Source organism: Paralichthys olivaceus, chromosome 14, assembly GCF_024713975.1.
Source record: "Paralichthys olivaceus isolate ysfri-2021 chromosome 14, ASM2471397v2, whole genome shotgun sequence".
Lineage (NCBI taxonomy): Eukaryota > Metazoa > Chordata > Actinopteri > Pleuronectiformes > Paralichthyidae > Paralichthys > Paralichthys olivaceus.
Window position 1 is genome coordinate 17,570,325 of NC_091106.1, and position 24,145 is coordinate 17,594,469.

Genomic DNA, 24,145 nt, shown 5'->3' on the forward strand with positions numbered 1-24,145 from the left:
TCTCCGGTTAAACCAAGACACAATATCCAACAGTTACAAGAACAATGAGGTGGGAGAAAGTGTGGAACTGTGGTGTTACTTCTGTCAAGAAAGTAAAAATAGATCAGCATTATTCTGTTTATAAGTTAGCATAGCTTAGTTTGGAATTTCTTTCCATTAATTGGGACAAACAACATCAGGACCATGAGCAAGAATTAAAGGTTCAGTGTGTAAGATTTAGGTGAAAGGAATTTTTGGCAGAAATTGAATAGAAAATAATCCTAGAGATATTGTCACTGATAATGGAGGGGGTCCTCTCTGTGGAGGCCGTCCAAACTGGACAAACTAAAACTTTTTGAGTTTTCATGACAACTGAAGTTAACCACATGATCTCTTCCATGTTTGGAGGGGGAGGGTGAGATGAGGAGTATTCAGCTGCAACATGAAACTTCACCTCTAGATGTCACTAAATTCTACACACTGAACCTTTAATAAATGACATTAAGTTGTTGGTTGATTAGCAGAGTTTCTGTTCTTTGTCTATTCTAACAGGTCTGTATAACTTTCAGCCTGATTTAGGTTTTCTCTGCACATCATGAATCAGTGTGTTAGTCAGAGAAACTTGATACTGTTCATGAAGCTGTGATGAGGTTATAATAATCAGGTCAGTGCTCATTAAAAGAGCAATTCTTTCCAGACTTGCTGAGTTTTTTTTCCCTCTGTCCATGTTGAGACACATTTTGTTCAATATGAATACGAAATACAAAACGCACTAAATTAGGATAATATGCTGATAGAAAGATTTAAATGAGTAAACTGATTATAACGTCCTGAGGTATCTTCCAGGTGCATAGACTTATTACTTTTGAAAAATAAATCACATCTGATATTGCACTGACTAAATTTGTTCAAGGAGACTTATTCCTGAGCTTCAACCTGGGACTCTGTATATTTATGAAGTCACACGTTGAGACCCAGCAAAGAGATCTTAAATGTTGTTTCTGTACATTGTCAGCATTATCACTTTCTGTGATGTTCGAGTATTTATCTGGAGGTCTTTTACAAAGCCAAGGACAACCTTTGTGTCCAAGTATCTTCCCTGTCTGTTTGGTTGGTATAAATAATCATTTCTGTGGATGGATGATGAGACTTGTAAACATAAAGCACAGAGAAGGTCACGTTCATATGGACTTGGCTTTATAACAGTCTTAATGCAGCTTTGTAGAGGATATATTCCTAATTCAGCTACAAAAGTCTCACCTCAAGTCAAATTGAATGTATTTATGGACCATAAAGGGTTTGACATTTTCTCCCAAACTCTTTGGTATTTCTATTTTGAATGTTATTTTAATTTGCATTGCATTGACGTTTGGATTTACAACACTGGAAGCTATTTCAACTTTAAAAAAGTACTATCTGCAAAACCAACCCCTAAAAGGTGTCTGTGTGGCAGTGATAAAATCGTGTAAAGGGAAATCAATTAACTTCCACTGACCCAACCAGAAAGGTAAATGAGAAAGGCAAAGTAAGGTAATGCTCAGTGGACCTAGTGTTTGTTCAGTGTTCAGTCACTCTCATCATCATCATCATCATCTTGTTTATCCGGCCAATCAATCCATGTCACCGGGTTTTTCTTGTACAGGAGTTTGTCATGGATGACAGAACAACTTCCAATTGACCTCCCCCCTCCTCATGATCCACAAACGGCTGAGGGGGAAGTCAATAGACCCTGGCAGCTCTCTCCTGGATACTGCTGCAAAAAAGATTTTTATCCTTGAATCCAATCTCAGACAGCCTTTTCCCACTTTTATCAGTGATGGAATGACAAGTCTGGTACTTATTCAATTCTTTCATAGAACAGAGAGTTGGTGACATTTTATTTCATACACACTGTATATGACATCAGGGAAATGTACAAAGGTTTTATCCTTTTCGTGAAGAAAATTGTGTTTCAGAGTAAACGTCATCAATTTGATTCAGACAAGGAAAGGTTTGCTATGGATTTCTCACACAATGGGGGCAATTTTTCACTTTTGGATGTTTCATTATTTACAGTACAGTATGTTTCAACTACATGACTGATTAATGATACCCATTTGGCATTGGTCCTAAGGTTCTGTATGTAGCAGCAAATTCAAACAGCATCTTCAGCAGCTCTGGTGGTGAACCTGAGGCTGGAGCCAACGTTGTTCAACTGTACATTTCTGAAATATCTGAGAAAAAAAAAGAATATCATACACCAAATTTGTATCAGCCAAGGTTTGTCAAACCTGTTTTTGTGTTTCTTTCCCTTTCTGCTGTCTTTCGTCAGACTACAGCACACAGCTCCCCACAAACTCTCAGTGGTTTTAAAGTTAAATGCCAAAATCAACAGATTTCGGATGTAACTTTTTAACTGGTGACTCAGTTTAAATGTGGGATATGGGATTTTATTAAAACAAGTGAAAATAAAATAGATTTTTTTAGTATGAGTGTTATAGATTTTTCAGTAAATGTCTCCATCAATACTCAATACCAGAGGACACTCCAGTAGTGACTCGCTCCTCCCTGAAAACACAACGGCTGGCCGCCTCTAACGTTGAGTCCAGTGAGTGTTTTTCTGGCAATTTTCTTGTAATTGCAATTTCTCCTGTTAATTATTTTTATTGCTAAGATACTTTGGGCAATTTAACAGAGTGAAACAGCTTTGGGGAACTTCAAGTGTCACAGACCTAGTCATGAAAATAGTCTATTTTATTTATGAACACAATAATGATTTCATAAATAAATAACTGGATTTTAAAAAATGCAGGAAATGCAAGAGAAAGAATACAAATACAAATCAGAACTAAATCAGGAATTTAAAAGCACAATTCCTTCTCCGTTTGCATTTCAATTCTCCTCTGCTTTCCGTTTCAGCTATTCGATTTGCTGAGCCATTTAGTTTCTATCTCTTCAGTGCAAATTAGCCTTGGGATGTAAGAGCTCTCTGATTGGCTATCACCTGGTATGTCATATGTTTTTATGGAGAAAAATAGGACGAAAATATTTTCAAAGATAACACAACAAATATTTTAAATATATGTTTCAACATTTTCAAATGCAAAATTCCGAGGTCCAAGGACAGTACTTGTGGTCCTTCCTGTCTTCCTCAACATTCATCTGTAAATACACGTGAATGCTAATTATGAACTAATTTGATGATGCCTTAAAGATGATGCAATTTGCATGCTATTCATAATTTTAGCTGGAGTGTGACAGGAGAGTCAGACCAAGACAGAAAAAATCTGATGAAACAGGTCTGATTAAATAACTGATTTTAACTGTGCAGAGAATCAAGAAGAAAAAAAACAGCTTTGTCTCAATTTCTCTTCCCAGAATTTGAAGGTTTGGGTGTTTTCTTTTTAACCAAATGACAGCAGCACCAGCACAGTAATTTCCAGGGGGATAATAAATCACCTCTACCCTGGAGACAGACAAACACGGCATGTGTGATGGATAGCCAAGCTGTTAAAATTTGAAAATGCACAGTTTGGAAGGAGACAATGCAGCGCCACAGTCTATGCCAAGAGGCATTTTTCCGATATGAGACTACCCATTATCATGAAAAATAATCTTTAGAGAGAAAGGTGATTTAAAACTATGTTGCTCAGGGTGACGACAGTGGTAGCACCACAAGAGAGAAAAATGACTGCAAATACGCTGGCGTACGCTGTGTGTGGCATAAACATAAAACAGGCAAACACAATCCATTAAACTGAAAAGTGAGAGGAAAGAAAAATGTCGGAGATGAAAAAAAAAAGTGGGGAAGTGCAAACAGGTTGCAGCAGCTGAGGAGGGAAACATAACAAAAGACGACGCCACTGAAAACACAAGTGGGTAACGAGGCGTGACATTGGGGTGTGAGAGGCGAGAGAAGGCAGGTCAAGGTAGGAGGAAGAATGTGAGCACATAAAAACTTGTCATGACCTGTAATGGGGTAAGATGATTATGTGGCTTTAACATCCGACTGAGCTGGTGGAGTTGTGCGAGGCTGCGGCACAGGATGGGGGTGTTGGGGTGGAAAAGGCAGGGAGTGTATCTTCTCTTCCAGGTTAAATTGTGTGTGAATGCTTTGCGTGTCCATCATTTCTCTCTACGGTCTAATTACAGTCGGTTCCACCTGGCCACACCGCTCTGTCCTCCTCAGTGCAGAATGATGGTAACATACGACCACACTGAGATTCAGACACGGTGGGTTAGAGCTGGAAATAATTGCCTCTTGGAATTTGGCAACGTTTAGTTTGCTCTTTTATGATTTTTTTTATGTTTACATCTGAGACTCAGTCTCAGGTGCATTAAGTAAAATGCACAAGTTGTGTCAGCAAATTTGCTTTTCAATTTGGCTGCTGCAAAATCTCCATGAGGTATTTCAGTGGCATGACTCATTGCAATAGAATTTAAAAAACAACAATTAGCAGTTGTTAGGTTTGTATTTATTGACATGGAGCTCCAAAATCTAATAAATCTGAAGGAAGTCTTTTTTTTTTTTGTCGTTACCAAGGTTAAGAAGAATTTCACTGACTTACCAGATTTCATTAAAAAATGTCATGTTCAAGGCAGCACGTCCTCTGTGTAGTATTCCCCCACTATCCTCTACAGTTAGCAGCTCTCTCCTGCTCTTTGTTGGATTCGGGGATGTTTACACTCCGGCAACTCCTGCCAAAAGTGTTATCCGAGTAGGGACAAGATACGTTTGCCAAATATTAATGTGCGTCCTCACCCTAAATGCCTTTTCTTCTTTGGAATACTGCCTGTATGTTACCTGCATGGCTCATTTAGGTACATGAGAAAAACAGCCACATCAGCTTGTGTGTGCTCTGCCAAGGCCCAACAGTCCACTTATGAAAACACTTTTTCTCATCTGACCCATGTTGCATCCTTCCTTCAAGTTTTGTGGAAATCGGTCCAGTAGTTAGAGTGTAATCCTGCTAACTAACAGACAAACAAACCGGTGAAAACATAACCTCTTTGTGGAGGTGATAGCAGCCTCATCTTAAAATTTTATAGCTCTGCACTGCACCACTGTTTATTCTGCGTCTCTTACAGTCATCATCAATGCCTCTCAATGTGCAGTCATCTAGCATCACAGGTGCAGCAGAGGGACTTTAACACCAAAAATCCCAGTGCTGCAACTTCCTGAGGTAATCATCTTTCATTGATTATCATTATCTCAGACCTAGACTATCTGGATGTACACACCCCTTTTCAAACATCAGCAGCTTCCTTTAAAAACTCCAGGAGATCTAACAGAGGCGCTCTTAAGATGCATCACAATGAAAAGTCACCGTCTAATGAAAGGAATGCTCTTTTCTTCTTCGATCAAAAATAATGATGGAGACAGAAGCAGAATAATACAACTGTGAGACTTGTTTCATCAAGCAACAGATTCTTGCCTTCAGCTGCTACTTGTTGTGTTCCGTGATTATTACCCCCGGAGCTCATTTCAAAAGTGTCATTTAGAGTAATTCAACATGCTCAAAGCATCATTAGAAAAGAAAACAAGCTGTCCAGAGGAAATTAAGCTTGGTGGAGGAGGAGGAGGACGTCTTTGAAGAGACAGGCGAAAGAGAAGGAAGGAAAACAAAGTTTGAATGATGCTTTTCTTCAGGTGGTAAAAGACTGGACTGAGACTCTACACACACACAGACAGCACAAAGGAAATGCTGACACACATTCACACATTTAAATACCGTGGAATATAATTTATCACTACAATAGCGTATTATTTTCAGACTTTAAGCCTAATTGCGCAACAGGGGATGATACTTAGAATCACCCCAGTCTTTCGTGGGCTCATTAGAGAAGGTATTCAATTGAGCCATCTATGAAAACCCTTGCCAACACAGTGGTCCCCATCAAAATGCACAGTGAGCGTTTGCTTGACATCACAGAGTCTGTGCCAATCACCCATCAAAATCCTAATTAACTAATTATAAATCCTGATAATTATGACTGAGTTTGCAGATAAAACCAACGACAGCTGGAATTATGTGAAATTAAGAAATAACAGTAATTTGACAAGTGTGACTTGTATGTGATAGTCTGGATAATTTGTCTAAATCACTTTGTCAGTCATCATTTGCAGCATAAGGTACATGCATGTAAAGTAAAGTGGATTTTTAGCGCTATGGAAATACCGTGCAAGAGGCAGGAGAGAGGATCTAAATGAAAATGACAAGCATGAAGCTTTGCGACTGCAGCTACCACAGGTGTCTGTCAGAGCAGGCACATGCCAATAAATTGAACAGCAACCTCCTCACATCCTCGTCACAGACGTCTCTTCATTAAGGAGACACGTATCTACCGAGAGACACTTTCGTGACAGGGAACTTTTCAGCTGTCGTCATGAGTCGGAGAAACCGAGCGAAGCCTCGACACTGAGCACCAGGACACTCCGCCATGTTTCAGCAGTCCGAATCACTCAAGGAGAACAAGGCAGGACTTCCCCCCCAAAGTGGGTCAGTCTTCACAACATTGTGTCACTTTAAATTCAGCCTGAGAACATTCCAACGCACTCGTGAAAATCCATAATGGAAGATAGACTCTTCTTCTGAGGACACATCAGTCATTCCTGGCAGAGCTGCAGAGAATCAGGAGAATAGCTGCGCTGAAAAGAAAGTCCACTTAATATCACCACACCGCTCACTCTACACGTCCCTTTCATGCTCATAATGCTGACAATCGCAGTCCCAGCCTGTCGGTTCTTCAGCTGTTTTTTTTTTGCTGATTCTTTATAAAAATTCGTGTGAGGTGAATTCTAAGGTTTTGAGGACAGACTGAGATAACGTTTTACGTAAGAGATGAACTGTGGGAAGTGGGACAACGCAGTCAAGTGAGCATATTATAACCACAGCCCCTCGCCTAATGAAACACTGCCTCATGAGGCATTTATTACTGTGAACCTTAAATTATCCATGCAGCCATTTGGAAGTCATATTTCCGGCCTGAGTGAGCGAGGACATGTTTTATGGCCTCCTCCTCCACTTTCCCACATGGGGATTCAATTTGGTGATATTACGCAGCACATGTGACTTGTATTAAGTTTGCAAACAAACAAATGGCATGCTATTTTTGGCTACTAGGTCAGGTGTTGGTTACACTACTGTCCCTGCGCTGTGATTGTGTTAGTGCACAGAGTGACCTTGCTATGCAACCGGTTCCAGTCTGTGGAGACCACAGAGCCATTTACTGATTGCAACAGACCAGTTGGTTATGAAACATGTCTTGGCTTCGTCATGTCTGAGTTATGCCAAGTATTGACCACCCAAACGCTGGGAGGAATTGTGGCTTGTGTTGGAACCTTATCAGATTGAGAAAACAACAAACAGTAACAAACTAAACTAGGCCTGTAATCGCTGCGGGAAAACACACATTTAGGTTTGTGTAGTTCGCAAAAGTGCTGACACACACTGGCTCTGCACAATGTTTTAACTGACAGCGATGCAAGCCAAAGCAACAGCATTAGTAACTAATAGCTAATAGATCACGTTCATCCGGATCTCATTTGAATTATGTTCTGTAAAATGTCACGCTCTGCGTCTCAGGTCACGCGCAGCTTTACAGATTATGTGTGATGTGGAGAATATGACCTCTAAATATGTGGGAGGGGGGTTTACACAGACAAACTGGTATATTGTATGTTACAATGTCAAAACTGGCAAAACTGTCAGCTGTGTCATACTGCAGCAATGTTGAGCTGCAAGTAATTTCGCTTCAATCCCTTCTCCAGTCAAGTCCAATTAATATGAGCAGTCGATTAATATGATTCCATTTCTTTCTCCATCCTATCCACCATGCGTCTGTGCCACACTGAGACTATAACTCTCACACAGATGGCTATAGATTCTATTATCTATGCCTACTTATCAATTAGTCTGAAGGCATCAGCCACTTGGACAGGGGACAGCTGCACCTCCTCCAGCAGCACCGTGCACTCGCTCCTCTGGCGAACCTACACTGCCTCTTCTTTTTAAACCACCCTTCTCCCTTCGTCCATTCAGAGCTCTGTGTTCTTTCCTTTTACCATCATCAATCTCCATCCCTCAACTTCAGCCTTCTCTTGATCTGTCTCTGCTTTTCCACACCCCCGGTCTGTCGTCGCCTTTTTAAAATTGCACCCTTCCATGCAGAAACTAGTGAAATCCCACAGCTTGTCAGGACTTCGGTTGTTTTTGTCCATAGATGCCTGTGACAGATTTGATATAAGTCATACATTCCTATAATATGAGGTTGATGAGGTAAGAGCATTTCCTTTTTTTTTAGACATGCTTAAATTATGAATTGAAAACACAGATGGGCTGGGTCGGCGGGGGAGAACATTAGTGATTCATTTCTCCAACTTCATGCCCCGGCTTTGATTAGAGCAGCTGGATAAATCTGCACTGAAGTAATGCTTGTCATTTACGCTCAATCCTGCTGCATCTTCAAGGACAAATTCATAAGCATGGTTCAGTTGGTGCTCTGGGGTATTGGCTTTTGCATTATGTTGTCCTAGTGAAGCCATTAACAAGGTGTCACCGGGGCGGTTTTCTGTCAATGGCTACACACAGAGGTGGCGATCAGAAATCACAACAGATCAAGGCTCATTGTCTCTGCTCCTGCGTCCATCAGGAGGCAGGTGCGGCAGCACAATCAGCTGGACGCTGCCCATTGCTGCTGCTGGAACTGCTGAACAGAGATTTTCAATGTTATTGAGTCCACTTGTGTGTGGAGCGAGGTGAGTGCACACACAAACCAATACGACCTGGAAACTGGTCGAGACAGGAAATCGAGGCAGGAATCCATTATCCGTTGCAGCGGTTGTTTCATAGATGGTAAGTTGGATTGATTGCATTGTGCAACTGAATGTGTTTTCTAAGCTGAACATACTTTTCCAAGGTAAATTTGTCTTGGTCCTGGTTTTATAAGCGTTAGAGGGAAACACATTTAACTTTTATCTATTTATAACTGAAAAAGAGCAGCACCCCTCTTATCATTCATTGCAGATAAGTGTAGAATAGGTCATCACAAATTAAAGCAAAATGTGACCTTCTCAAGCAAAGCACAACATGATAAAAGAGTCATTCATTTCCTAAAGAGGTGAGACACCAGGAAACTCAGCAGATGAGCAGATGGTCACGAAGTTGAAACCTGTGAAAAGTGAGTGGTGGCCGTCTCAGCCTTCATTAATCGTAATCAAGGTTAAAGTTTGAAATAATCGTGATATTGATTTGAGGACATATCAACCAGCTCTAGTAAATGTGGTGACATCTAATCATATATATATATATATATCCTGTATATATATTTAAATACAACATATACAACAATATATACAAATTGTACTTAGTAATAGGTATTTGGTAGTACTTTAAGCAAGTAAGTTGCTGTAAGTTAAAGTATGTAAAAGAACAGTCTCTATTAATATTATATTGTCATATATTATTTAATTATTATTGTCGATGTAGCAAAATCAGCATTTTAATGCGTTGAAAGTGATTCATTTTAACTGAAACACATTTTTGTAGTTTCCTCTAAGCATCATATTCTAAGAGATGGTCATGTGTATTGTATGTGAAATAAAATATAGTACAATCGTTCTATAGTGAGACAGTATAGGGTTCTAAATGGCAAAGCAACACCATGTTTGTAAAAAATGTTTTTCTTCCTTTCCGTACATTTTATAAGAGCATGACATCAACAACGCTGCAGCATCTCACTGTTTGCACAGATCGACTCGTCTTCAAGGTGGCAGAGGTGGACATCATTCAAGGTAACTCTTTAAAGCTCCCTGCCATAACTTTGTAAAGTTCTCAGTTTTATAGACGGACTGCATGCTCCTAAAACCCTCCAACCTCTTTCTTTCATCACTCTCAATACAAACAAGAGCTGCCACTTTGCCTCTGCCCCATGTAGGATTCTGTATTCCTCAGTATTGGATGCTGACCAATAACACAGTCCCTAACCCTATAATGCTGATGGAGGCCTTTTGTGCCATCTGCCATGTGAAATAGCAAGTGTGGAGGCAAGTGCATCTGTAAGGTTATTTCCTAACTAAATAGAGCGTACAGTATGAAGCATAAAGGCAATGGAGGAAAAGAAGACAGAGCAAGAGCAGTAACAGGCAGGAAAACGAATCACAAAAGAGACAGAGCAGGAACAGGTAGAGGATAATGATATTTCTTTTCTTAACCTGCTGCCATTTCTCAAAGTAACAATGGGAGGACTATCGTGAGATGTCAGAGACTGTTTCAGGCTGAAATCCCCTGGGAGGAAAAGTAACCCACAGTATGATTTAATTCTTGGCCTTCAAAGCAAATCACACAAGCTATTCAACATGAGCTGAAATCCGTAGGCAAAAATGAATTTTGTCCGATCCCAACAGTATATTTGAGCTGATGGTGAATAATCAGACCTCGGCCGGCTTCAACTGACCTCAGTCTGCACTGATGTGAGTGAAACGTTCAAAAGCAGACATGACTGGGGTTAAAAATCCACTTTATCACAATATTAGCTTCTGCAAATAAGCCCGACAGCGCCCGCCTGCAAATCAAGTTGAGTGGACTCTTGATATAGGGTCTGTTAGGGTTAATACTGCTGCTTATGTCTCCAGAGAAAATATTTTAACTAAGTGCATTAAGCTAAAGAAATCTATGACTAATATAAGCCTCCCCGGGGAGGAAAAACCCCCAAGAGAGCTTTTTTTTCTTTGCAAAAGGGAATGGGTTGAATCAATGGAGTGTCATTAATTGCAGGACAGGGTGGTATTCTTGGCTCCAATAATTCACAGAGGAAATGGCTGTGAGCCTTATTGCACTGCACAAATCACACTGGCAGTTAGCTCTGCTGATGGACAAGGGGCAGTCATTCTCAAATGTTCCAGAGAAACGAACCAGACATAATGTATTAGAAGTGGAGCTCCATGTCACATCGTCTGAATCCGGACAAAAACATTTGAGACTGTTCTCTCTGTGATCCTCAAAGGTTCCATCAAAGAGCAAAACAAAAGCAGAAAGATGCATAACCTGAATATTATAAAAATAGATGCAGTGAGGTCCCAAAGTCTGTGACCACTTTCCCAGAATATTTCTCACTGGAAATGAAGATGAAAGATTTTTAGTATCGTCAAGGGATGTGGATTGAATCCTCTATCACACTGTTTATAACTTTATATGAATACATCAACATAAATCATAAAACAATCAAGTGTAATTGATTATGAATGCAACTGATTATATTCATTATCTATTAATCTGTTGATTGTTGTCTTGTTTGTCCATAAATGGTAATAAATGTCCTTTACGATTTCTTGTAGCCTAAGGGAACATCTTAAAATTATTCCCTATAAAAAAACCTAAAGATATTCAGTAATGAAAGGTGAAGAGCAGCAGCAAATCCAATCTGAGAAGTTGAAGCTTATATCTGATGTTTTCCCATCGATCATCCCATCAAACTTATTTCACTTCTTCAGTTAATAAACGCTTAATAAATAAAATTACGCAAAATAATGTTTAATAATGTTTAAGTTAAATAATGGACTGTGAGTACACATCACATTGATGAAACTATCAGATGAATAAATCCACTTATATCATTTATAAATCCTGGTCAGATATTTTGGAGCATTGCCAACGTCCGTAAAATATTAAAGCTATGGGATAAAACTTTGATGATAGACAAAAACTATATATTTCAAGACACTCAAGTCTTGTTTCCACTAAGTTTGATCAACTTAAAAATCTGTCACTACCAGATTCTTTGCAGAACTTTTACAAACTATGATATAAATATATGATAACTATGTGTTGCATGCAGCAGAAGCTCCTCCATCTTCAATAACTCAGGTTTATCTTCCCTTAAAGCACCAGCAAATTACTGGTATTCCAATTTCTTATCACATGCTCTCATCTCGATTTACTGCAAATGAAAAGTCAAAATAGAACTTGTGTTAGTTCTTTTTTTCACACTCCAGGCTATGATGCAAAATTGAGGAACTTTCCCTCCCGGCACTTATCAATGTTTGGAGACGGAGTTCGAGATTCTCAGCATGTGCGATGGCTCACGCACCCACACACATGGCGGGTATCTCATAAAGTACACCAGCTTAAGAGCCTATAGCTGCTCAGGCATAACACTTTCCATGCATACAGTTTGGAGAGGAGGGGAGGTAATGAATTCAAATTACGTTCCACTAAACGCAGGGGCCTAGTGCTCTGGAGTATAACACTGTGGAGAGGAGATCTCGGGCGGCCCTGCACGTTCTACTCGCTCCTTGCTGATGGGCAGGATTCAGCTGGGATTTTATCAGCAAGGTTAAACAGGGACTTTGAGTGACCAGTGGATTAGAGCAGGCAGGCTGAGAAGGAGAGTATCAGCCCAACATGTCACCATTGTCATAAATATGCAAGCTATTAAATATTGGAAACGTAAATCTAAAAATACATCCCAAATTTTAAAAATGTCTATATATTATCTCCAGGAAAAAACAGTTTCTTATTTCCCTTGATGAGACAAAAAAGCAGACAGGGATAAAAAGCCAACTGAGGAATGGTTAATTGAGGGAATTTACTTTATTGGGCCTAAGTTGATGTAAGGGTCAGGGGGGTGGGGAGGGGTAATGCAATCATTGGCTTTCTGTAAAGTCGAACACTCTGTGGGTCTGATTTAAACAGCCACATTAGGATTTTAAACACAGCTGGACGAGATGGATGGAATCTTAAACATGCCAGTTAATTGCTGTTAGCCACAAAGACGGGTACTTTATCAACACTGATGTAGATAACAGGACACAGTGGGCAGTAATACAACAAATGCCAAAATAAATCACCCTGAGTCTCGAGCATGTTGCAGATTTCAGAGGAAACTGTGTGTGTGAGGGGAAACGGGGCAAATGTTCCAGTTAATCATGTCCCTCATGGAAGCCAAATAATGACTAATGGCAAATTACTTTGAACATTAAGCCTGAAAGGTTGTACATGAGAAAAACTCTTGTGGAGATTATGTCAATGAGAGCACTTCTTTCTTTCTCAGCTCTGAAGCCTACACAGGAGGAGTGATATTCCTGCCCACTGTCGATACAGTAAAGATTTCTGCAGGGTGAGTGTCAGGCTAGTTGCACTAATTGCGTGTGCATAAGTGTTTATTTGTCTGTGTGTGTTTGCATTTTTATCACGGTCTGATCCAAGTGCCTCCAGATGATGCTGCCATTTGCTCCCCTGCCAATCATGGGCCACAGCAGAATGCCAGTCCCACAGAGCCCTGGCTTTCAGGCAGCTTACCTATATGTGAGTATGCACACTGTGCTCTACCCCACTGAGCACACACAAAGGCAAGATACCCACAGTTAAAGCCTTTATCACATGTGAGCAGTGGGCATGAATAAAATTAAATATGTTTAGAGATAAATATGTATATTCAGAGTAGTATTTGATAAAAACTGGAATGAATGTCCTGAAAATACAAATCATTCAGATGACTTCAAATGACACATATTGATCACAGTGGGCAGAAGAAATACTATGAGCAGCTACTCAGATGTAAATAAGAATACATTAGCTACACTTGAGCCAACTGAGTGTGACCAATATAAATACAATTGTCCAATATTGGTTTATGATGGATATGTCAGTATTAGCTTATATAATGTACAATGAATTATGATATTAAAGGTTTCGCAAAAAGAGATGCATAATCTAATCATATAATCTTTAATAAAGAGAAATAATGCTTTGTATCATCATTTGCTTCTAGCTACACAGAAACAATGAAAACGTGGAGATCTGCATATACACAGTACACAATATGAAGAATATCAGCCGAAATACTGATACTGATACTGATTTTTTTACTCCATAAAATCCAGTATCATTCATGGTTTTACTTCTTCCTAAACATGTTGGGACACATGGTCTACGCTTACAGATTACACCACTGTGTGACATATGTGCATGCACACAAAATCCATGCAATATGAACCTCAACTAATATTTACCTTTAATTACAGGCATGCCAGCTTTAACTAGCCTCAGAATCTGGATTTGATACAATTTAAAACACTATAAACCCAAACAGACTGTTCCAAATCCTCAACAAAATCATCAAAATGAGAATTCAGCCTTATCACACTTATTCCATATGGTCGATACTCTCTATATTCCCCATATGTGCATTGATGAACAAGGTTCTCATTAGACAGTTGTTATTGTAGGGGTCAAACAAGCTTCGGTGGAGTTAATGATTTTTTTTAAAGGACTGGCACGCTGTTAAATTAAGTGTCTTCGGGTCCGGCCTCTGACGTACTAGGTTAATGGAAAAGACACCAGCAGAGCATGGTAGCAGCTTCTGAAGCCTGTGTTGTCTGCACTTTTTCGCACCAATGATCCACCTCATCCAACAACAAAGGTGAAACAAGAAAATAAGGGAGGGGTGAGATACTGACATCATCTTTGACATTTACACTCATCAAATTGCTGTGCAGCAAATGTCTTAGGAAAGGCCACTCGGTTGTGGCACATACAGACATATAGACTGTACTGTACAGTAGTATTTTTCATTCTGGTTACTACAAATTAAATCTCATCTGCAGACCTGCACCTTGTAAAGTGTTTATCAACTTCCAACCATCTGAACTTTTTCTGTTTCCCTTATTATATTTCAAAGCACTGACTCCAAAGCAGCAATAAATAGGACAAGAAGTTCAAGGAATGACAACATTGCAATTAACAACCTTAATGTACTTCATGGAGAAATGCATCCATCCCAATTGCATTGCTGATTCTGGCACAGATTAGCATAGCCTGTAAAGAATGGCTGATATCACTAAAACAGGCTATACTAATTAAAGCCAGAATCATCAATTCAGGTCTTCGGAGAGCTCGACCCCTGGAAGTGAGAGAGAAGTTTGGTTTCATGCGGGGCTGAAGGTGGAAACGCATCAAAGGTTAGTATCAGGGTGATCAGATCAGTGACAAACACATGCTTTAAACACATTCTCATTTTCTGCCTTGTTAAGGGAAAAAGGGAATTAAATAAATCATTCCAGCCAGGTGTTGGAAATACTTCCAGTTTGCAAATCCCCCTTTCCCCCGTGTGAGTGTTTAACACATGGTTCATTTTAGTTCAGAGCAGCAGAAGAGGTCCACGCGGCTGATGTAGTCTTTATCGTACAGGCGCTATACTGTATCTGTGAATTATAACGCACACAATGCATCTCACCAGGACAAGCTTCTCAGTGACACTGCCTATAATGGATAGCCTGGTGGAAGAGCAATGAAGGGAGCATTGGAAAGAAAGGGAGAACAGCAGGGAGAGAGTTTGGAAAGTGCAGTAGAACAGAAAAGAAAACAGAGAAGTGTATTTTGAGATAAGGGAAAACATACATTTAGACCTTGGCTCAGCTCAATGTCGACCAAGGAAAAATATTGCAGACATTTCCTCATAAAGAAATCAGCCATGATGAGTCAACAGCTCCAGTCATTAAGATTCTTTACCGGCTTTGACTCCTCAGACTTTTGTGTCAGAGAGAAGAAATCCTCTGTGTTTGGTTTGGTATGCTCTTTGAAACCTTTTACAAATAAAACACTGGAGAGTACGGCTTTTTGTCAAGATCTCCCAGTGAAATATTGGCACTCTAGAAGTCTCAGTCCATTAACGTCCATCAGTGGCTTAGCAAATGCTGAGGCCACAATAATTCACCGTCATAATGATACAGACCTAAGACACAGTGTTCATCAGATACAGTTTACCAAGTTATCACCACTCGTTATGACACATTCCTTGATTTTCATCACAAACTTTGAAAAGGAAAAAATCCTACAGGGTGTGTAAAGCAAATAACTAAAGTGTGTCAGAGGGTTGAAATTAAAAAGGAATCATGTGTTTTGCTCAATTTTAAAGTTGTATAAAATATTATGGGGGCTATGGGAGACATTCAGATTTGGAACATATTCATTTTCCTTTTGATGGTCTTCTTAATTGGTCTTTTGCTTCTGAATTGATTAAGATGTGTGGATTATAATGAAACTACAAACTCAAATACATAAAATATAAGTCTCTGGCTGAACGCCTCTTCATTTCTGGGATCTCTTACACAGTTTGGCTAAACTCCAGACACCACAAATAAAAACTGTTGTACTTTCTTGTCATTTACCCCTAAACCTCTGGATAATATTGTGACATCAACAAGACATGCTAACATGCTCAAATAACAATGCTTACATACTGATGTTTAAACAAGTAGTGGTTTTCCTGACACGTTTGACCTGATGATGGCATAAAACTCAACGGATGAACAAAATTATCACTGGTCATTCTTAGGGGAGAATGAATGTCTGAACCAAACTTTATAGCAACCAATCTAATAGTTGTTTCACCAAAAATGAGAATGTCGTAGAACCATGGTGCCATGGTTACTTCCGTGCCTATAGCACAGAGAACATGAACCACCACGCCAATGTCATGTCATAGACCCACACAACACACGGAGCAACAGAATTTTAGCAAACTAAACTTAAGCTTCATTTCCGCCAAATAATGTAAACTAGCAGTGTGCAATAGAAGCTTGTGCTACCTTGTTCCACCCAATAAGGTTTAGTGCTAAAAGACACTAATAGCGTGATGGAGTCATTCTGAGCTAATACAATTGAATTAAGTGTCTGACTGCATTGAGCTCTTGCCTGAACATGGACTCCTTTTAAACATGTTTGAGTCAAAAGATATTTTGTCATTTATCCATAAAAAAGTGTTTAGTAAGACTATAAAGCTTGTGAAATTGATTTACACTAACATTGAATCATGATGTCACATTTGGAACCTTGAAAATTGTAAATGTCATTTTGGATTGTAGCTGTAGAATAGTTTTGTTTAAATGCTAGTAGTTTCCAAATTATGTTGCCAGTTAAGAAATATTTAATGTTGTGTGACTACATGTAAAAATAAATAAATAGCTGGAGCCACTATAGGTGACAAAAAAATTCCTGCAGCATCTGGAGAGAGGTAGTAGTGTATATAGGATGTATTAAATATTGTAAACATGTCCAGAGGTTACATCACAGTGTTAGTTCCACCATTGTATTCCACATCTGAGGAATAACATGTTTACAGGTTGACTGAGGAGCTGAATACCACCACATAAAAATATATTTATGCCACAGGAGAAAAGTTTGAGAGATACATCTGGATGCCATCTCTAGGAGGAATTGAACTTTGTACGCTGATGTAGGAAGGATGATAATGTCAGGAAACTTCGTGGAGGAAGGCAGAGGAGACAAAGAAAAGGAAAACTGAGTTGCTCATGTTTAGGTGATCTTCAGAATAGGTTTTCTTCAAATGAGCAAATTTCCACTTTCACCACTGTGTGGATAATAGGAAACGGGTTTAATAATCACAACATGAAGGTGGGTGGTGGTGGCTGTCAGAGCAGCTGTGCTTCACTTCTATGCACTAACATGTTCCTGTACACAAAAACAACCCGTTACTTGCAGAAGGAAGCTAAAAACATATTCACAGCTAAGACCTGGCAAGCAGAAGGCACTCCAGCATTATTAAAGCTTTGGAAAATGAGGGTATTATGAAATAAGATTATGTTCAGGAGATAAGGCAGAGGCTAGTTAAAAAGTGCTGAAGGTACAGGGTTTATATGGTGGAACTCATGATTCCTGGTATAAAGGTGTGGTGATAAGAGCTGGTATATGTTCCCTTGCTTATAGAAAGGAGATAACAAAAACATCCAAGTTAAAGATGTTCTGGGGAGAAGAGCGTTTTTTATGGGAAAACACTTTGAACTGTGTGTATGGAGAGAAGCAAGGGTAGGAGCACAGGAGCTTACAGAGCCAACACAGTGATAATGAAATTTGAAAGAAGTACCTGAAAGGCATAATAAGACATTATAGGACAGAGACAACAAAGCCAGAGAAGATGAGAGCTGTGCGCGAGTCTGTCTTTTTGTGGCAGGAAAACTCAATCACAGAAAAAGACAGATTGTTGTGGAGCGAACATATTGACAGGAAGAGGCAGCAATTAGAGCCAAAGCTGCCGTTGGACAAAGCAGTCAGTGGATGAGCTGGTAAAGTGCAGGTCAGGGACTTGGTTGAGCAATATGGCGAGAAACCAAACTAGACTAATTACGTGCAACATATTGTGTCCCATCATCACCCCAAACCTCAGCTGAGTGAGGTTGAGATGAGACTCAAGAACACTGGAGAATAGCAGCACAAACAAATCCCTCAGTTTCGGCTGAACATTAAAAAGTGCATGGCCTCTCTGTATTTTAGATTATTGTGTATAAATGTGAATAAATGTGTGCGTGTAAATTAATGGTAATCCTTTGGAGTCGGTCCAGTAATTTGACTCAGAAAAACAGTTTGAGCCTTTTATTAGCACATTTAGTGGCTTTCACAGTTGCCCCATTATTTTGCATTGTTGCCACAGCCCCTGTGTCGTGGCTGCAGGCGTAAGTGATCTGACTGATTTCAGATGTACACACCCCCATTTCTAAACATAGAGCCAGGTTTCTTCTTTAACAGTAGAATCTAGATCACTTATGTTTTTACCAAGATACTAACAAGCACCATATTGTGTTTTACTTCCTATTAAAATGTCACACACTTTCTTGATGTGTTGGTTTATAATCTTAACGTTTTATCTCCAGGATCTGGAGCATCCTTTAGTGAGGATGACACAGCATTCAGTCCTTGATTTGACAGCACCTCTGAGTTCTGGTTCCAGAACAGAAAGTCATCAGAAAACAATGTCACAGCTGTGGAGCTGCCATGTTGCTCTTTTACTGTCCCTAACAACCTTGACTTCTTCAATCTGCCCCCAGTAGTTCTGCCTCAGTCCCACAGGACCGGGCTCCATCTCAGCAGCCCTTTGTTTGTGAACTTCACTGTAGCCTTGAGCAATGCATAGGATGCATTCATAAACAGCTCTGTACAGAAAAAACAAAGACAGAGCATTCACAGAGCACAGATGACTTCTGGCTATAACTCATATACATAAAACAAGGTGTATATTGTACGACATATGTCATGCTTTGATTTAACATGCTTTGTATGTGTAAAGTTATTCTTTATGAAACAGTTGAATCCTTGGAAATAGGAGATGTTCCATACAAGCATTAATAATATCACTGATACTGCAGAAAATGCCAAGTTGTGCAGCAACGATTACACAAATCTATGAACCGATCCGATGCCTACTCTTTTGCGGTATATTAATTTCAACTATAGATAAAACTGTATTCTCTTTTCCCAGAGAACTTCTTCACCACTCTAAACGAACTTGCACTGTACTGCCACTGGTTTTTAGAGCAGAGAGGAAATGATTGATTTTAATCCCACCCTTTATTCAATATAACCCATTGTGCTGCAGGTAATCCAGCTATCAAACAATTTTTAATTTAGCTTCATGAAACACTAAAGTCTGATGAAATAAACAAAGGAAACAAGAGAGTTGTATTATAAATGAACAGCATCCAACGGTTTAAATGAAGTTATACACAAGCTGACGACAAAAGAGATGAAGAAATCAAGTCAGTGTGCATATATCATCAAGGTTTTTCACAGGTTTCACATTTTAAGTGCCGCAGTCAGATGAAAACTGAGTGTTAGAAAGAGAGAGGTCTATATAAACTGTCCTGTCCCAATAGATCCAAACTCATTTTACATTTACACATTTTAAAAAGTCCCACTAACCAAAGCAATTCTAAACTATAGACATCGACAAAAAAACAGACTGACAATTCATATTCAAGTGTTGTGCGCGATAAGGGCTGAGTCAAATATGTAAGGCCACTATGTGTGTTCGTATTAAACTTGTTAGATGAGAGATTTCCTAACTTAGTCATAGATTATTCTCTAATTGCAAGTTTGAGCCCCTGAGAAATGCAGCTGAATACCAAATAGGTTTTTATAATGTTTGAAGTAATGCACTGCTGCCTCATGAAGTCTCACCAGACTGGTTTTATTCACTTTAGCTCACCTTTTGTTCTCACAAACACTCCATCAGCTCCACCATGACAGACACAGCCAGAATATCTAGCAAGAAACATTAGACCCCAACAAGTTGTTCTTAATTTCATGAGACGTGCTTGTTTCATCCTTCCAGCAGTTCAGAGAAACTTCTGATGTGCTGTATAATTTTACAATGTTTTCAATCGTGAGAAAATTTAATTTAATTCGGGTATTTTCCATCTTCAGACTAGACTTCATCAAGTACCAAATTAGACTGAATAGGATGCCCTATACAGTTTCTGGATTATCAATACACTTTAATGTTGAAATGATTTCTCCAGCGACGTCCTCAATTGTGGGTTTGAGATAAACAACATTCCTCAAAGCATTTAAAACTTTAGCTCAATGATAACAATCTGCCGCTAATGACACAACTAAGAGATAATAGACAGGTAATCATATTGGGAGGAATAAGGTGACAGAAATGGTTTATCTTTGCCTTCTCATATCTCTGTCTTGTATAGCTGAACCACGTCTGCGCCGCCTGTTTCCACAAACCCAAATTATATGCATGCTCACTGAGTTCTATTCAATGCTCTAGTGCTTTGAACCACTCCTGCTGTTGTACCCATGCTTGCTGATAGCCGGGTGACAAACTATAAACCCACCGAACTCGATACAACATTTACACTGAACATATGCGCCACTTCCACCATGACAAATGAGCCATGCCTTTGGCGATTTATTGAAAATTATTTGTTTTGTGTTTGCTTTACTTTTGGTACTTTGTGTTAGTTTCACTTACAGAGATTGCATTGATTTTAGCCCAAGGTTCTCGACTCTCAAATTATTGGATGTCTGCTATCAATCATCACTTCATTGCAAGGCCTGATTTACATAAAGAGCCATTCTTGCCACAGGCTGCTTTATTTAATGTTAACTTTTTAGGAGAGTCAAAGGTAATGTTTTGGCACAGGACAAGTTTTGCAGCATGATTCACTGTGTTGATAGTACTATAATAGAAAATCAACCCTCTGTTAGCTATGGGGCTGAATATTATTACTTTGAAACACAGTTATTGCTTCATAACTGTTGGCATTTGTTTTCATTTAGAAAACACAATGAGCAAGTTGTTTTTAATGTGTGGTCAGGGCCACATGTTGCCCAATTGTTCTGTAGCAAGATTGGTTCATTGATGAAGCTTAAGATTCAATATAAAATATTATAATGGATTCTTCTATTTTCATTCTTTTTATTACTATGTTGTCCCAGCAGTTGAATTCAGCCCTGGTTATCATTTCTGAAGTAAATCACATGAGGTCTTTTATATCTGCTGGGTCACAAAAGGCAATTCAGCTCATACAACCAAAATCCTATATCCCTTTCATTTCTGAATCTAATGCACAAATCCATTTCAGTTGCTAACACACTGCCCGTCTCACTGTGTTATACTTTGCCTTTAATAACATTCTTATTTTTAAACCATACCACTTCAATCAAACCACACATATGCTGCGGTCATGGCTGATGTTTTCTTACTTCTCTTACAGTGATAGTAGTATTGGTATTTTGGTGATGTGTTTCCTCTTATTAGGGTTGATGTTATTATCATTGCTGTTCAATGTTCAGTCTTGTGTGCACTTATATTTAATTTCCACAGGTAATGGCTTACAGATGGCTTGCACCCTCCACTGAGGACTCCAGCCCTATATGGGCCTTTGTTTATGCTAATAACAAACTGCCTGGAATGTGTTTCCAAATTAAGCATTTTCAATCTCACATAACCATCCTGCTGCCAGAAATACTCACCAGAAAACCAAGTGCTGAAAACAGCCTTTGTCAAATATACCAAGTAGTAAACCTAAGTTCACTACAAGCTGCTGTGTTCAGCAAATACAGGAGGTTACTGAGCAATCAAATTTTATATATTTGGATAGATAAATTAGTTTAAAGTTTTTGTTGCGTTTGGTGTTTTTAACTGGATTTTTGTCATTGTCATGACTTGCTGAAAACATTTGTGAACCACTTCATACATCTGGCCTAAGCACAGATTGGGATCAATACCCATCACCATATCTTTTCCATGCACGTGCTCACACGAACACATGCATACACAATCAGGGTTCATTATGTGCAAAGGCTTATTGATCCTTTTGAAAGCTATTTCAGTTAAAATACCAGTATAAACCTGGGTCATTAAAGAAAAAGAAAAAATCCTTAATTTACACTTGAAAGGTTATTGCTACTCAGGCCAAAGGGCAAAATGACAATTCTTAAGCAAGTCGAGAAATGCTTTGGGAAGCAAGAAAAATGACAAACATCTTTTTTTGCTTCAAAGGCAGTGGACATAAAGCAGTGAAAAAGACTTATGATAATGTGCTCTGTAGTAGAGGGCTCACTTTAACATGTCTAACATGAACATTAACAGATGGTTTGGAGCTGCACATCCAGCCAAACGTTGACGGGGGAGAGGAGATGGTGTCATTTGTGAATACAAGGGATTCTCTGACTCTTAACTCACCAAATGTTTTGGGGAGGTGAAGTGTCTGGAGGTCACCTTTCAGCAGAGCGCCTTTTGGTGTCCATGCTGTCTACTGGGGGCGCGCAATTGTCCTCCTCCGGCCAGATCATGGCATCTGTGAGGCAGACAGGGAGCAGGAGGGCAGAGGGAGGAGGAGAAGAAAAGGAGAGAATGAATTAAAGAGGATGTGTCAAATCAGGGAGTGGAAAACCTATAGCACACTGAACTTTTTGCCTTTGTGAAATGAATGGGAGGCTTCAATAGGTGGGAAAGTCCATAACACTGAGCCAAATTGACTGATCTTTGTCTGCAGAAAATATACATCCTGTCTCTCAAAGCAGAGCCAAAAGTCTTCAGTTTGCAACAATTCTTTCCATGTGTGTTACTGCCAAAAAGCTTATGTTGCTCGGTAATCTACCACAATATCTGCAGCAGCATTAAAATTGTTCTTTACGCTTTATTTATGCAATATGTTTTAATTAAGTATCTACATGAGAACTGTAGCTACCATTCCCCGCTCGATAATATCTGTCAAAGGGAAGAATGGCATTTCTTCATGTCTAGGGAAGTGTTCATGCCTTATATAGTCTTGGTCTAGTAGAGTTGCCTGCTGCACATAGCTGGATCTGGCCAGGGGCTAAGGAAGCAGACCTTATGAGAGCTCATTAAAAGAGTCTTCAAGTCTTAAGAGACAAACATGAAACTATACTATAAAAAAAGAGCTTGTCATTAAAAATAATCACAAGTATTGGTGCAGTTCCAAGACTAAAAAAAACATTTATTAATAACGGAAGTCACAGTTGGCCTGGATGGATAAATGAGTGGAGAACAGTTATGGCCGGGGCTCAGTTCTAACATTCAGACTATTCTGAAATGCCTCCAGTATTGTAAAAGAAATAAGTCCACTACTCTCCTGTTAATGTTAAGGCTGCGGCACACTACAGGATAATTGGGCCAATCTTAAACCCGATTTGCCTGGTGTTCACAACTGGAGGTCACTCGGTGCCCATTATCTGCCCAAATAATCCTAAAGTGTGGGGGCTTTACAAAAATAATCCTCATGCTACCGATTAAGTTAGAGCCTCCCTGATCTCAAATCTTAAATATCAAACATGTTTGATATTTATGATGGGCTCTGACAGAAATCCGCAATAGCATGAGAGAGAAAGAGAGCTGACCAGGAAACATCACCAACCGGATGTTGCGTACTCTGTAGCTGTGACTAAAAGCAACTATCGATTTCAAACTCACTCCAGCTCCAACTCCTCACGCTGCAAAATGTGTACGCCTTCTCAGCCATAGCTTTTTTTGTCTCTGCTGCAAACAGAGCTGTCGGTCCTCCTCCATGTTTGTTTTTCTTGTGAAGACATCTTTAATCACGCAAAAGTTTCACACTCCAGTTCAGAAGGTGGCAGTAATGCATGAAAAAGTTGTTCTCCAACCACCATAAAAACTGAAGAAGAAGAAGAAATTTCTGTGAGATTTCAAGTCTCTGGCCACAGTGAACTTGTCTCCTACATACGTCAAGTGTGTGGTCTGACATTATGGCCAAATTTTTTCAGTGTGTGTGTTCTGATGATTATGAGATAAAATATCTGTTAAATCTGTCATTATATATATGGTCTCCCATGACTTCATGAGTTGAAAATCCTCTAGTGTGCAGCAGCCCTTACATTCACAAACTGCAACCCAAAGG

General features: G+C 39.4%; 1 protein-coding gene across 3 annotated transcripts in view; it reads right to left on the minus strand.

Annotated features, from left to right (window-relative positions):
- Nucleotides 1-24,145, minus strand: part of chrm3a (cholinergic receptor, muscarinic 3a) — a 74,020-nt gene that overhangs the window by 24,097 nt on the left and 25,778 nt on the right. For 2 of the 3 annotated variants that reach the window (XM_020092034.2, XM_069538880.1), the window contains one exon: nt 22,450-22,564. The exons of the other annotated variant lie outside the window; for it this stretch is intronic. The gene's annotated coding sequence lies outside the window, so the exon portion shown is untranslated. The remainder of the gene's footprint in view (nt 1-22,449; nt 22,565-24,145) is intronic. 3 annotated transcript variants of the gene reach the window in all.